The sequence below is a fragment of the Lemur catta genome, chromosome 2, assembly GCF_020740605.2.
Source record: "Lemur catta isolate mLemCat1 chromosome 2, mLemCat1.pri, whole genome shotgun sequence".
NCBI lineage: Eukaryota > Metazoa > Chordata > Mammalia > Primates > Lemuridae > Lemur > Lemur catta.
In genome coordinates this window covers 66453147-66468991 of record NC_059129.1, presented here as the reverse complement: position 1 = coordinate 66468991, position 15845 = coordinate 66453147, and the positions used below count along the sequence as shown (strand labels likewise).

The following is a 15845-nucleotide window of genomic DNA, read 5'->3' as shown; positions in this document are numbered from 1 at the left end:
CGACTGATCAAAAACATCAAATCTTTTCCTTGGTTCTTGTTAAGTCAGTCGAGACAAGAGCCACGAATGAGTGATCACTGAGCAGGTATTTCTCATACCATCAAGTCATTGCAAAAGAGGTAATGAGTTTTCCCTGAGGGTAGACTGCAGAAAATCTCTCCATTATAAAATCTCAAAGTCAATCTAATAATAAGAGATTAACAAGAAAAATTAAGAATATTAAGAGCAATAAATAAAATCAAATTATTTTATGTCATTTTGGCAAACTGAGACTATAATATTAACAAATCTATGAATCATAGCCCAGTTGTTTTATATTTATTACATATCAAGAAACTAAGTCACAGATAATAGACATGTGCCTCTCTTTAGGAAAAATCAGTATGTGGAAAACCAAAATTATAAAAACCTACAACATGTCATAATATAAGATTACTTTAAAAAGCAAATTGGCTGAGAATTTAATGTTAGCTTTGATATGCAGAAATAAATGTCTGTAAATATTTTCAGAAAAAAATAAAAAGTTACTGGTATTAATATTTAATCAACACAGGACTAGGCTTGTTTTATCTTTATTTTCACCATAAAAATAAAAAACAAAATTTACTCCTTTGGCACTAGTGGTATTGGTACCAAATTTTAGAATAAGTTTACCAAGTGAACACAGAGCCCTGTGCCCCAAGCACAAAAAATGAAGCAAACAAATCCAGCCTGTGGTGACTCGTTAAAAAGCTGAGCACCACATTCTGATATGACAGGTATGAAAATTGAAACTAGAGTAAAGGAAGAATCTATAACTAAAAGGTATTGAAATTTTTTATACATATGTCTTTTAAGGGAATTGAGACCATGGATTTGTGTAGAGCTGGAGAGGGGAAGAATTAAGACAGAAAGAGTTAAGACATGCTAAGAATTTTATTCTGTGTGTGGTAGAGTTATATTAGAAGAATTTAGCCAAGTCATTTTTATAAAAAAAAAAAAAAAATAGACTGGATGGAATGGAAGTCTTGTTCTTTCCTATAAAAACCTCATGCTTCTCAGACATAATCACTCTATTTAGAGAAAAGCCACGAAAAAATGCAGTCGGTTGCAATAAATTTGATTACTAAGGGATGTCATCAATTTTATTTCCTACTTGAAAATAAGACTGACCATCTGAAATAAGAAATGAAGATTTACAAGAATGTCTTTATGTAGTCACAAAATAATGAGGTTTACTCCCATCTCTTGGTCTCATTAGGGTTCCAACGACACAAAGATTTATGGATTATTGAGACAGGAAAAATTAAACAAAGTTTATTAGGCTATTTTCCTCCCTATAAGTGAGAAAAAATTCCTGCATGCACCATCCAGAGGAATTTCTCAGAATAATTAGCCTTTCATTAAAATAGTACACAAAGTTGCCAGATCCAGTTAAAGGTGTTAGAAATATAAAGCTTGTCAAGAAAGATAAGACTTCTGCCCTCATAGCGCTTACCTCCTAGTCGAGAAGATAAAAAGAAAGTAACAATGGCTCAGAACACAGTACAAAATTTCTGAGAATAATTATGAAGGAAATTAATAAGGAGGGACAGACAGTAACTAGGATGGAGGGCATTATTTTAAACAGGTCATCAAGATGAAAACAACACTCACAGGAGGAGATATTTGTGCTGAGGTAAAGAATAAGGAGCATGGCATATGAAAATCAGGAAAAAGAACCATCCAGGCAGAAGTTTTAGAAAATGGAAGACCCTGAGGAAAGATAGGATCTGGCCTTTTCAAAGAATGAAAGGTGCTGCTGTGGCCAGTGCATAAGTATCTTAGTCCATTCTGGTTGTTATAATGGAATTCCAGAGACTGGGTAAGTTATAAACAACAGAAATGTATTTCTAACAGTTCTGGAGGCTGGAAATACAAGATCAAGGTATGAGCAAACTTGGTTCTGGTGAGCACCTGTTTCCTGGTTCATAGACAATAGTTTCACTGTGTTCTCCTATGGTGGAAGCTAGATCCCTAGAGTTTCTTTTATAAGGGCACTAATCTCACTCATGAATTCTCTGCCGCATGATCTAATCACCTCCCAAATGCCCCACTTCCAAATACCATCACATTACCATATGAATTTGAGGGGCACATAAACATTAGGTCTATGGCAATAGTGAGCAAGATAGAAAATCATATCAAATGTTAGCAGGACCTACATCATATAGGGCCTTGGGAATGTGGGAAGGTTTTAGACTTTAATCTCTAAATGCCTTAGGAGGTCATTGAAAGGTTTTAAACAGGCAAGGGGAATTATACATATTTATTTAAACTATTCTGGCTGTAGTAATGAGAATAGATTTCAGAAGGCTATTTTAGTAATCCTGACAAAAAATAATTATGCCTAGGATGAAGGTAAATGGCAGTAGAGACGGAAATAAGTGGAGAAACTGAAATCTATTCGGGAGATATAATTGACAGAACTTTCTGGGAAGAGCATGAAAAGGCTAGAACTAAGAACAACATTTAAATTTCTTTGTCTTATTTGTTTGAACTATGAGGTAGATGGCAGTGCCATGAGGAAGACTAGGCGCATAACAGGTTAGTTTATAGAGGATTATTGGGAGGTTACCGTGAGTTTTATTTTGTACAGACGAAGAAAAAGATGCCTGTTTGACATCCAAATGGAGATGATATGTAGACAATTGGATATATGATACTGGTGCTCTGAGAAGTGATCAAGACTAAAGATATAATTTGGGGAGTTATCAAAATAGAGGTAGTGGTTAAAACCATAGAAATTTAGATTGCCTGAGGGAAAAATGTAGATGAAGAGAAGCGGAGATAAAGAAGAGAAAGTGTAGACAAATAAAAGAAGATAAAGAAAAGTAGATAAATCCTAGAGAAACTCTCCAGGTTTCCAATTTTTAGAGATGTGGTAGAGGAGAGAAAGCCATATTAAATGCCAATACCATTCCCTGACAAACACCCGCCATCCTCTCTCAGCCTGTATGTATTGCTCCTTTCATGATCTGACATTGTCTTAGCCTGGGTTCTCCACAAGAGCAGAACCTAGATGAAAATTGCAGTTAGGTAGTTTATTTTGAAAACGATTTCAGGAAACAGGATTGAAGACCTAGCAAGAATAAAATAAGTGAAGAAGAAGAGAAAGTCAGTACAAAAGCACAAATGGAGCTGAACATCACTGTGGGCAACTGTTCTTGATTTTCCTGGGATTTTATGAGGAGCTTCATAAAAGGAGTCTCAGACTTGTCTGCCCAATGGCCAAAGAAAGAAGCATTTCACTATCAACTGATGGTTTTTTGATTGAGAGTTTCCCCAGAGGACATTAATTTTCCCACATTTCTAGATTGCTGTACAATACTGGTGAGAGTACAGGTTCTAGCAGACGTCTTTGGTGACAGCGTCAGAAAAGCTGTTGGTCACGGAAAGAGAGCTGAACATATTAATATGTTTATATGTCCCCATAACAATCACAAAAATGCCCACTCAAGTGTCAGCTGCCTCTGGGAGCTATTTTTACATCAAGCAGGTATTAGTGCTTTCATTGATCCAGCAACTGGTATGAGGTGGTGCGCCCCGATTATCTATGGGACCATTCACTGTTATGATTATGAACTCTAGGAGATTTTCCAGAACATGCTAAATACATATTTATTAATTTAATAGAGAAAAGCATAGAGCAAACCAATAAGTCTAATTGCTGCCCAATTACAACTACATGTTAGAACAGACCCAGAATAATACCTGAAACTTTTCTCTTTTTTTTGGTCAATACCAGAGATGAAAAATCAGCTTGTTTTTTTCATCAGCAGTTGTGTCTACTACATCGCACTTTTCTTTCAAATTATATCCATATCTATTACCACCCTAATATATTCTTTGGGGGATAGTAGAAAATATGATTATGACATTTCCTATGTTGCCACTATTTCCACTGGGGAATACATTTGGAGGTAATCGTGGCAAGAATGACTGGAGCTGAGACAAACACTGCAAATGGGAAATTTGCAGCTGCCTTCCTTTGTAAAGAGCTTCACTTTCCACATTTGTGCTCTTCATTCACACTTCCTGTTGCTTATCCTTATGCAGGAATGATCTCTTACAGTTTTCTTAACCACACCATTCTAAAACCAAAGGGGGAGTGCTTTACCTTGTCTCTTGTCCTCTTGTGAATATTTCCATATTTACCTTACATAAAATATTCATAAATATATTCTTAATTCTTCTATAAATATTTCTTAATTCACTTACCTTGTCCTCCCAGCTTAGGTCTCTCAATGGAACACAGCCCTTGAGGAAAACAGTATAACTCACTGACTGAGAACACAGGCTCTGGAATCAATCTGCCTGGGTTAAATCCCCCATTCCACCATTGACTAACAAGTGACCTTGGACAAGTCACTCGGTCTTTCCGTACTTCAGCTTCGGTGAATCTAATAATGGAACCCACCTAATATATTTCATGAGAATTAAATGTGATAATTCATGTAAAGTGTTTAACACATACTGGGTATATAGAAAATGCTTTTATTTTTTAAGGATGGTTAAAGTAGGATTCTTACTTTCACGGGGAGCTCCTACCTTTTCTCATAGTGGGAAGGAAGGCTAGGTCTCCAGCCCAGCTTTAAAAATACCCTCTAGGCTGTCAATAGAAATCAAAATTAATTTTCTTTTAGAAATTATCCTAAGATGGTGACACTCTGCAGTGATTAAAGACAAGCCAGGGTATTACAAAATCAGGGAGGAAAGCAGCACTCCAGGGACGCGGATAATCACCAGGCTATTTAAGGCCATGATACCTCTATAAAGCAGCTTAATGTCAGGCTGGCATTTTGTAATGGCATATTTCAAGTACGTGTAATTTTCTGTCATGTTAAGCTCATAACTCTTTTGATAGCATCCACTCTGATATGACCCAGCTTTCTCACTCTAACTCAACAGCTGTTTGATTGTCCTGCTGTTCGACACAGTTCAGTATTCCTCAATTCCCACCATGTTTAAATGTGTATTTTCCAGTTCCTGGTTACAAAGAAATGTTAAAAGATTAAGCCCAATCCCAGAGGTGAGCAAGGAGACAGGGGTGAGATTGTGCACACAAGAAAGTGCACACGAAAGTGATTCTTCTTACTCTGGGTTGAAGACACCCTTAGAGTGGTCTACATTTTTTTCTTCTTTAAGAACTGAGAGAAACTGTCTTTCCTTTTGCTAAATGAGAAGGTGAGAACCTCCTGCTTTTCCCTTTTTTCCCCTTATTTCAACACCTGTAAAGAAAAAAGATTGGCACACATAAAACTGCAGCCCTTAAAATAAATATTTATTTCAATGTAAATTGAAATTTTCTTGAAAAATGGCCTTAACAAACTCCTGCCATCCAACCCACTGATATATTGAATTAACACCTTTCTTCTACCTATGCAAGTAGCAATCCCAGGAGAACAAACACATGGCTATCATTCCAATAATTATCATCAGTACTTTTTGTTTATATACAAATAAGTCTTAAGAAATATGTAAGTATCTGAGGAATATTTTTTATTTGTATAAATTTATCAGGTACAAGTGTAATTTTGTTACATGCAGAGATTATATACTGGTCAGGTCAGAGATTTAGGGCATCCATCATCCGAATAATACACATTGTACCCATTAAGTATTTTCTCCTTATCTACTCCCCTCCCACCTTCTCACACTTCCAAGTCTCTACTGTCAATCATTCCACTCTCTACATCCATGTGTACACATTTTTTAGTACCCACTTATGAGTGAGAACATGCGATATTTGACTTTCTGTGTCTGGGTTGTTTCACTTAAAATAATGACCTCCAGTCCCATCCATGTTGCTGCAAAAGATATGATTTCACTCTTTTTATGGCTGAATAGTATTCCATATGTATGTATACCACATTTTCTTTATCCTATCATCGCTGATGAACACTTAGGTGGATTTCGTATCTTGCTATTGTGAAGAGTACTATGATAAACATACTAGTGCAAGTATTTTTTTTAGATATTGATTTCTTTTCTTTTGGGTAGCTACTCAGGAGTGGGATTGCTGGATCATATGGTCGTTCTATGTTTAGTTCTTTGAGACATCTCCATAGAAGTTGTACTAATTTACATTCCCACAAACAGTGAATCAGAGTTCCTTTTTCTCAGCACCTCACCAACATCTGGTATTTTCTCTTTTTAGTAATAGCCATTCTGACTGGTGTAAGATGATATCTCATTGTGGTTTTGATCTGCATTTCTCTGAAGGCTACTGATGTTAAGCAAGTTTTCATATGCCTATTGGCCATTTGTATGTCTTCTTTTGAAAATGTCTATTCATGTCCTTTGCCTACTTTTTAATGGGATTATTTGTTTTTGTTCTTTTTTATGTTCAGTTATTTGAGTTCCTTATATATTCTGTATATTAGTACCCTGTCAGATGAATAGTTGCAAATATTTCTCCCATTCTGCAGGTTGTCTTTTCACTCTGTTGATTTTTTTTTTCTTGCTGTGCAGAAGCTTTTTGGTTTAACTGAGTCCCATTTGTCTATTTTTGGTTTTGTTGTCTGTGCTCTTGAGGTCTCAGTCTTAAATTCTTTACCTAAACCAGAAGAGTTTTTCCTGGGTTTTCTTCCAGTATTTTTATACTTTTGGTTGTTATGTTTAAGTCTTTAATCCATCTTGAGTTGATTTTTGTATATGGTGAGAGACAGGAGTCCAGTTTCATTCTTCTGCATATGGCTATCCAATTTTCCCAGCACCATTTATTGAATAAACTGTCCTTTCCCCATTGTATATGCTGGTCAGCTTTGTCAAAAATCAATTGGCTATAAATATGTGGCTTTATTTCTGCATTCTCTATTCTGTTCCATTGATCTATGTGTCTATTTTTATATGATACTGTTTTGGTTACAATAGCCTTGTAATATAATTTGAAGTCAGGTAATGCGATGCTCTAGCTTTGTTCTGTTTAGGATAGTTTTAGCTATTCAGGTTCTTTTTTGGTCCCACATGAATTTTTGAATTATTTTTTATAATTTTGTGAAAAATAACATTGGTATTGTTGACTTTATATCATGATGATCTATCTAATGCTGTGAGTGCAGTGTTGAAGTCCCTCAGTATCACTGTATTACTGTGTATCTTTCTTTAGGTCTAGCAATGTTTGTTTTATGAATCTGGGTACCCCAGTTTTGGGTGCATATCTATTTCCAATAGTTATATCCTTGTGCTGAATTTATCTCTTTATAATTATTAGTATATACTGACCTTCTTTGTCATTTTTACTGGTTTTGACTTAAAGTCAGTTTTATCTGACATAGTACATAGTATAGCTACTCCTTCTTGCTTTTCACTTTCATTTGTGTGGAATGTCTTTTTCTATCTCTTTACTTTCAGTCTATATGTATCTTTACAAATGAAGTACATTTCTTGTAAGCTACATATAGTTGGATCTTTTTAAAAATACATTCAGTTGGCCGGGCACGGTGGCTCATGCCTGTAATCCTAGCACTCTGGGAGGCCGAGGCGGGTGGATTGCTTGAGCTCAGGAGTTCGAGACCAGCCTGAGCAAGAGCGAGACCCTGTCTCTACTCAAAATAGAAAGAAATTATCTGGCCAACTAAAATATATAGAGAGAAAAAATTAGCCGGGCATGGTGGCGCATGCCTGTAGTCCCAGCTACTCGGGAGGCTGAGGCAGTAGGATCGCTTAAGCCCAGGAGTTTGAGGTTGCTGTGAGCTAGGCTGATGCCACGGCACTCACTCTAGCCCGGGCAACAAAGCGGGACCCTGTCTCAAAAAAAAAAAAAAAATACATTCAGTCAGTCTATATCTTTTAAGTGGAGCATTTAATACATTTACATTCAAGGTTTATATTGATATATGAGGTTTGTTCCTGTCATATTGTTAATTGTTTTCTAGTTGTTTTATAAATTCTTTGTTTCTTTTTCTTTGTCTTTGTGATTTGATGGAATTATGTAGTAGTGCCATTTGATTGCTTTCTTTTCTTCCTTTGTGTGATTGCTTTACCACTGAGTTTATACTTTGTGTGATTTCATGTTAGTGAATGCCATCCTTTCACTTCCATGTTTAAAACTCCTTTGAGCATTTCTTATAAGGCCAGTCTAAGTGATTAATTCCCTCAGTATTTGCTTGTCTGGGAAAGAATTTATTTCTCCTTCATTTATGAAAGTTAATCTTTCAGTATATAGATTCTTGCCTGGCAGGTTTTTTGTGTTCCAGTACTTTGAATATACTATCCCATCCTCTTCTGGCCTGTGAGATTTCTCCTGAGAAGTCTGCTGTTAGTCTAATGGGATTTCCTTTACAGGTGACTAGAAGCTTTTCTCTTGCTGATTTTAGAACTTGTTCTTCCACTTTCACTTTAGATGGTCTCATTATACTATGCCCTGGTGATGTGCTTTTTGTATTGCCTGAGGTTCACTGAGCCTCCTGTATCTGGATATCGAAATCTCCTGCTAGACTTGAGATTTTCATCTATTATTTTGTTAAATAGGTTTTCTGAGCCTTTTGATCTCTCTTCACCTCAGAAATACCAAAAATTCATAAGTCACTTTATGCATTCCCAAGTATATCCAAGTCTTTGCTCATTATTTTTTATTCTTTTTTTCTTTATTTTTGTCTGACTGGATCATTTCAAAAGGCCTGTCTTCATGTTCTGAAGCACTTTCTTCTACTCAGTCTAGTCTAGTGCTGAAGCTTTTGAATGTATTTTGTATTTCCTTGAATGAATTTTTCAGCTGCAGAATTTCTATTTTATTATTATTATTAAGATATCTATCTCCTTGGTAAATTTCTCATTCATATCCTGAATTGATTTTCTGAGTTCTTTGTATTGGTTCTCAGATTTCTCGTGCATCTCATTGAATACCCTTTGACTTTGTGGGGTGATCCTCAGGCCCCTGGCAAAATTCTTGAGTGAGGGGTGACTGCCACTGCACTGAGCTCATGCCACAGTAAGGATGGAGCCAATCCCAGTGACCACAGCCTTGGCCAGCGGGGGGTGGGGGGGTGGGGTGGGGGGACTTGCATCCCTCTCATGCCACAATCCCAACAAGACTTTCTCCCCTGTCCCAGCTGTTGCAGCTGACTAGATGTTCAGTCAGACCTGACAGTTCACGCCTAGCCTGGAACTCAGCCCCAGGCCATGGGAGCCCCCATCCAACTTAAGACCAAGGCTATGTGGCAACTCTTATCCTGCTCAGTTTCCCAGGGGAGATACCCACTCCCAGTGCCAGCAGCTGCAACCCACATACTGACTTCTCAGTCCTGGTTGCAGGAGCTCACCCCCTTCTCATACCTCAGTTCTGCAAGCAGCAACTCGAGTTTTCTAATGCCTCAGACTGGCACTGCTGGTTCCCAGGACTGTGGGAGTTTGTTAGGGGCTAGAATTGAGAATATTGTTTTACTGTAGCCTCTTCAATCTCAAGAAGGGCTTGGGACCCGGGGTATGTTTCCTCCCTGGAACAGTTTCTTCTCATGGTCTCCTGGCCCCTCCCTAAGTTAGATTCAGGGCTTGGGAAGGTCAAGCTGTGCTCGGTGGGAAGGTGGACCACAGAAAATCTCTCACTCAACCTCTCCCATACTGAGGAGTCACTTGCTTGAAATGCTTCTGGTCAGCCATCCCAGCTCTGGTTTTGCCAAACAGCATTGTCTTGAAGTCTAGGAGATTGTCATCCTTATCAGGTCAAAGTACAGATGATGCTCCTTAGTGAAGTTACTTGAGTATGGTTCTTCCAAATCTGAAGACCTGTGAACCTCAGTTTCTGTACATACCTCCTCATAAACCAGAAACATTTGACCAACAGCTGGGAAATATTTTCTGATCAAAAGCTTTCATGAGATTTACAAATTGTTCAAGTTTCTATAAGTAATGCTATAGTCTTTCTCTAAAGGCATTGTACTTCCTACCAATGATCAGTGTTCAATTTAGTTATGTATAGTTTTATATATACACACACACACACACACACACACACACACAAATTTAAAATAAGGTATTTTGACTCAATGAATTATATCAGTTCTGGCAGAGTGAGTTTTCTAGTTGTCTGGCCAATATATTCTATCCATATTTTTCATTAATACACCCCTGATTTTATTTAGGGTAGTAATGTACCCAGCTAAAATTTTTCAGCCTTGCTTAAAGCAGAGTGTAGCCATGGGGCTAAATTTAGGACAGTCAACAGTAAGTAAAAGTGATAGAGTATTATGTTGACCTCTGGAAAACCTCCTTAAGAGGAGCATGAGCCCCTAACTTTCTTCTTTCTGAAGCCTAGAATGTGGATGAAATGACTTGAATTCCAGAAGTCACCTTGGATCATGAGGTGACCTTGAAAATGGAAGCTACATGTTAGGATGGTAAAGCAAAAAGACAAAAGAAGCTTAAACCCCTGATAACTATGAAACCACCACACCAGCCTGGCATGCTAACTATCAGACTTTTTGCTAATGATAGAGAAATAATTTATTTTACTTAAACTCTAGTTCTTTTTATAAATTCTCTGTTATATGCAGCTAAGTCTAATCCTAATTGATAAAACCAGTGTCAAGATTTCCCTAAACTATATATCCTGATGTAGTCCTGAACTCCTGGGCTCAAGTGATCTTCCTGCCTCATAGTAGCATATCATTGTGCCCAGCAATTTTTTTTTTTTTTTTTTTTTGGTAGAGATTGAGTCTTGCTTTTTTGCTCAGGATGGTCTTGAACTCCTGGTCTCCAGCAATTCTCCTACCTCAGCCTCTCAAAATGCTAGGATTACAAGTGTGAGCCACCATGCCCTGCCTTTTCTTAAATAGTTTTGATTTTGTTATAAACCCTTAGCTTCCTTCTCAAAGAGAAAGAGAGGACAGGATTTCTTGTGTTATTTATCTTAGTTTATAAAATACATTTTTCAACCCAATGAAAGCATGGTAAAAGTATTGCCTCAATACAAAGAAATATGGGAAGCAGCAATATGAAAAACTGTATTTTTCTAAATTATCCAGATGATAAAAAAGCAAATTTTAGATTTTTACTCTGAAATGTTACCTCTTATCTTAAAACTAACCCCATGAGGCAATTTCTAATCATATTGAATAAAAAGTAAAATTAGTTTGTGGATTTTTACATCTCAATTCCTACGGAGCTATACATCTGTTATTGTCTGCTTTTAAACAGAGAACAAAGACTATTCACTGTCAAAACTCTTACTGTTTGTCAGTAGAACACTAAACAACTCTCAAGGCCGAATTGTTCTGCTTTTTTATTTATTCCAGCATTTTGTCATTATTTAGCAACTTCACACAATTCTCCCTTCCAATAAAAGCATTTCCTGCTTATTAAAAATGTCTTTAAAATGGATAGACTATGTACAAAGGCAGAATGGTCTCTCCTGTACATACTTACAGTGAACTGATTTTGTAAACCATGTATGGAAATGTAAACCTCTGTAGTTTATTCTGAAGCTCACGAGAGAATTTAACCTTGCAGGTCTGTCAGTCCAGGCTCTTTCACAAAGTCATTTTTTTTGTATCAAATGAATGCTGTCAGATCTCACTACACCTATCAGGTTATGCTTGGTTGGTTTAAATGTTAATGGGATGCACCTGCCAGTTACCAAGCAATGGACAGCACAAACACATTTGTTGTACATTAAAAAAATTCTTCACAGAAACAAAAATTGATTAGAGTCTGAGTAAACTTATGCCACATGAAAAGCTATGAAGTCAACATTATATGAAGAGACAATGGAATTTATTGATTCTTAGGAATGAAAACAACAGTGGCTGGAGATAGCTGTGTGATGTAAATTGTCTACCATTCTATACAATGATAGCAGCTATTCTATTCAAGTTTTTCTTTGTTTATATTCACTGACATGCTCATATTGTGCCTTTTCTAATATTTTGTCCCTTCATCTCTTTGAGCTTGAAAATGGTCTCCTGTTTTCCTTAGGATAAGAACTGTTTAAAATGATGTATAAGCCTGGCAGACCTCAGCTCACCCAGTAGCTCCCACATTATCCACCCTAGAACAGAATGCCGTTCATTCACATTATTTTGTATTTACCTTTTAAATGTTGGGCACACATTGCACCAGGCTGTAAATTCCACAAAGGTGGACACCACGTCTGCCTTGGTCATCATCACTGTATCTGTAGAGCAGCACATGGTGCCTGACACATAGTACACTCTCAAATTTTGGCTGAGTTAAAAATAATTTGAAAGTTCTTCAGAATATTCATCTACACCATTACTACTATGCCTGTCACTTAGGAAACAGTCACTAAGTACTTATCAAATTTTAAAAAGTAACCTAATAAAATAATCAATTAATGAATAGTCTAATCTGGAACATTTCCAAAAGTGTATTCCACAGCACAGTAATGCAACAAGGTGACCCATGATAAAAAGTCTGCAATAAAATAAACTCACATCTATTGTGTGCTCACTATATGCCAGGGCCTTGGCAAAGTGCTTTACTTTCATCTTCTTACATAATTTGTGTAATAACCGAATAAGGAATATCATTACTTCCATTGTACAGATGGAGAAAGTGGGGCCCAAAGAGTTTAAATAAACAGTCAAAAGTAATATAGTTCATGAGTTGTGTATAGATCTGCAATCTCTGATTTCAGTTTATCTTTAGAACACTATGTAGTATTTTACTGCCCCTTCAGAAATTCACAGTGTGCAGGAAGACAGTGAAGTCTCTAAGAAGTCCTACAATAACAACATAGCATTAAACCAAGCAAATCCTCTTTTTCACATAACAAGCCTTTCAAAGAATACATCAGTCTAACAGTTCCCAAAATGTGCTATATTACACTCCATTGTGATACTGAAAGAAAATATTACTTCTCTTTTTTCCTCTCAATTTTTAATTTCTATGTTTTGTGTTTCATTATGTCCATATTATACAAATACATGTATATAATTTTAAATAAATAATATATAGGAGGCATGATCAAACAAGTTTAGAAACTGCAAATCTAGACAATTTCCTTCCAAACATGATCTGAGATTCTTATTAGTTCCATTGATTTTTTAAGACTAATTTAGAAAAAGTGATTTCAAATTATGCTTCCAATGCTTGGGCTATACCATATATGTATATATATATATAATTTATTATATAATTCCAACTGATTGTTATTGTTAGAGGAAACAATGGAGTGACATATTCAAAACCTGCTTATTCTTCATTTTAACATACTGTAAAACCAATAATCTATCACAGCCAAGTGAGCTTCATCCCAGAGATACAGGGATGGTTCAACATATGCAAATCTGCAAATGTAATTCACCACATAAATAGAAGTAAAAACAAGAACCATAGATCCTTTCAATAGGGGCATAAAAAGCATTTGACAAAATTCAGCACCCTTTTGTGATAAGAACACTTAACAAAATAAGCATAGATAGGTCTTACCTCAAAATGATAAAAACCATATACAATAAACCCACAGCCAACATCATACTTAATGGGGAAAGGTTGAAAGCATTCCCCCTAAAAACTAAAACAAGACAAGGGTGCCCTCTACCACCACTACTATCCAACATAGTGCTGGAAGTCCTAGACAGAGCAATCAGAAAAGAGAAGGAAATCAAGGACATCCAAATGGGGAAAGAAGAGGTCAAACTATTGCTCTTTGCTGACAATATGATGTTATATTTAGAAAACCCTAAAGATTCTGCCAAGAGACAGCTGGAACTGATAAATAAGTTCAAGAAAGTCTCAGGTTAAAAAATCAATCCACACCAATCAGTAGCATTCCTATGCACCAACAACAGTCAAGCTGAGAATGAAATCAAAGACTCAATAACTTTCACAAAAGCAACAAAGAAAATAAAACACCTGGGAATATATTTAACTAAGGAGGTGAAAGACCTCTACAGGGAGAACTATGAAACACTGAGGAAGGAAATAGCAGATGATGTAAACAGATGGAAAACCATACCATGCTTATGGATCAGCAGAATCAACATTAAAATGTCTATACTACCCAAAGTGATCTATAGATTCAATGCAATCCCTATTAAAATACATCATTTTTCACAAATCTAGAAAAAATAATTCTACACTTCATATGAAACCAGAGAAGACCCCGTATAGCCAAAGCAACCTTAAACAAAAAGAACAAATTGGGAGGCATCACTTTATCAGACTTAAAGCTATACTACAAGGCTATGTAGTAAGCAAAACAGCATGGTACTGGCACAAGAACAGAGACATGGACCAATGGAAATGAACAGAGAACCCAGATATAAAACCATCTTCATATTGCCATCTGATCTAGACAAAGCAGACAAAAACATACACTGGGGAAAATAATCCTTATTCAATAAATGGTGCTGGGAAAACTGGATTGACCATATAGAAGACTGAAACAGGATCCACACCTCTCACCTCTCACTAAAATCAATTCAAGGTGGATAAACAGACTGAAACCTAAGGCTTTAAACCATAAGAATTCTAGAAGAAAATGTTGGAAAAAATCTGATAGACATTGGCCTACCCAGAGAATTTATGAACAAGGCCCCAAAAAGTAATCACAGTAACAACAAAAATAAATAAATGAGACCTGATCAAAATAAAAATCTTCTGCACAGCAAAAGAAACTATCACTAGAGCAAATAGACAACCTAGAAAATGAGACAAAATGTTTGCATGCTATAAATATGAAAAACAAGGGCTGATAACTAGAATCTATAAAGAACTGTGGCAAATCAGCAAGAAAAAAATCAAACAATGCCATTAAAAAGTAGACGAAGGACATGAACAGAAACTTTTTAAAAGAATATAGACTAATGGCCAACATACTTATGGAAAAATGCTCACCATCTCTAGTCATCAGGGAAATGCAAATCAAAACCACAATGAAATATCACTTAATTCCAGTGAGAATGGTTTTTATCAAAAAGTTCCAAAACAACAAATGTTGGCATGGATGTGGAGAGTTAGGAACACTCATACACTGCTGGTAGAACTGCTAACTAGTACAACCTCTGTGGAAAGTGGTATGCAGATACCTCAAAGAACTGAAAGTAGAACTACCATTTGATCCAGAAATCCTACTACTAGGTATTTACCCAAAGGATATAAAAGACATCGTATAGAAAAGACATCTACACTTGAATGTTCATAGCAGCACAATTCACAATTGCAAAGATGTGGAAACAAGTGCCCATTAATACATGAATGGATTAATAAAATGTGGTATATGTATACCATGGAGTACTACTCAGCCATAAAAACATGTGAAATTAATACCTCTTATATTATCCTGGATGGAGCTGGAGCCTATTCTCCTAAGTGAAATATCACAAGAGTGTAAAAACAAAGACCACATGTACTCACCATTAAATTGGTACTAATCGATCACTTACATGCACATATGGAAGCAACATTCATTGGGGATTGGGCAGGTGGGAGAGGGGAGGAGGAAATGGGTAAATTCACACCTAACGGGTGTAGCACACACTGTCTGGGGGATGGGCACACTTGTAGCTTTGACTTGGGTGGTGCAAAGTCAATTTATGTGACCAAAGCATTTGTACCCCCATAATATTCTGAAATAAAAATAAAAAAATAAAGTACTTTAAATCTACCCACACACCCTAATACAATTAAGTTTACTTAAGTTCTCTAAGTTCATGCTAACTGAGCTGTGGGAAAGATTTCAGGAAGTCCATGGATGCAGGAGAGTGACTACAACCTCAGCTAATACTAATAGCAATCTCATCATAAAATGTCAAGGATTAAATATGCATATATCTTATGGCCATTTTACAGAAATGTATCCAATTATTGTAGGCATGCCCAAACATGAAGAACCAAATAAGGTCACGTAGGCCTAAACTAAG

At 36.4% G+C, this 15845-nt stretch overlaps 1 protein-coding gene across 1 annotated transcript in view; it reads left to right on the top strand.

Annotated features, from left to right (window-relative positions):
- Nucleotides 1–15845, top strand: part of EYS (eyes shut homolog) — a 1451515-nt gene that overhangs the window by 1340692 nt on the left and 94978 nt on the right.